This window comes from Opisthorchis viverrini (assembly GCF_000715545.1).
Source record: "Opisthorchis viverrini unplaced genomic scaffold opera_v5_548, whole genome shotgun sequence".
NCBI classification, from domain to species: Eukaryota; Metazoa; Platyhelminthes; class Trematoda; order Opisthorchiida; family Opisthorchiidae; genus Opisthorchis; species Opisthorchis viverrini.
In genome coordinates this window covers 140,904-142,033 of record NW_008752199.1, presented here as the reverse complement: position 1 = coordinate 142,033, position 1,130 = coordinate 140,904, and positions in this window count along the sequence as shown.

The window sequence follows — 1,130 nt, the reverse complement described above, 5'->3', positions numbered from 1 at the left end:
GCAACGGCATACACGCAGCACCCGAACAAGCTTATTTGCCAAAGCGTTCACTTGAGCACCTCCTACAACGTTATGCATCTGCATTCACTGATAAAGTACCTTGGGTTCATTATTGACGAACATGGCCGCCGTCCATACCCGGAGAACATTGAAGCGATCAAACGTATGCCAGCGCCCACAGACGTGGCGTCCCTCAGGTCTTTCCTCGGTCTCGTCAGTCACTACAGTTCGTTGCTGCCTGCCCACTAAATCAGCTACTTACCAAGGACCACAAGTGGACATGGTCAGAAGAATGTCAACGCGCCTTTGACTCTGTTAAATCCATGCTAAGTTCCGATTTGCTACTCACACACCACGATCCATCGATGGAAATTGGTGTGGCGTCGGATGCCTCGAACTATGGAATTGGCGCAGTGATTTCACACGTATTTCCAGATAGCAGCCAGAAAGCCATTGCACATGCGGCCAGATCTCTGACTTCAGCCGAGCGCAACTACAGTCAGATAGAAAAGGAAGCCTTGGCGATCGTGTTTGCCGTTGAGGAGTTTCATAAAATGCTCTACGGCAGTCAGTTTACTCTACTGACCGATCACAAGCCACTCCTTGCTGTGTTTGGCTCGAAGAAAGTAATTCCGGCATATACTGCCAACCGACTCCGGCGATGGACCACTCTGCTTCTGGGGCACGACTTCAAGATAAAATACCAGTCCACTACCAGCCTGGAACAAGCCGACGCACTGTCCCGACTCATTGATTCAAGCAGGCCAGAACCAGAAGATACCGTGATCGAAACAATTGCCTTGGAACCAGAGGTTAATCACGTAGTTTCCGAAGCTGTTCGCATCCTCCCAGTGACTGCCGACATGGTCCACCAGACTACCGATCAAGACCCTGTGCTGCAGCAAGTCATGAAGTACCATCGCAATCAGGGCCGCGTACCTGCCAAAAAGACGAACTGAGGCCTTACTTCAACCGCCGCGACGCACTATCACTAGCCGATAAATGCCTGTTGTTTTCAGAACGTGTAGTCACCCCGAAGAATTTACAACTAGTCGTCCTGAATCAGTTCCATAAAGGCACCCGGGAACAAACAGGATGAAGGCCCTTGCTCGGAGTTATGTCTACTGGCC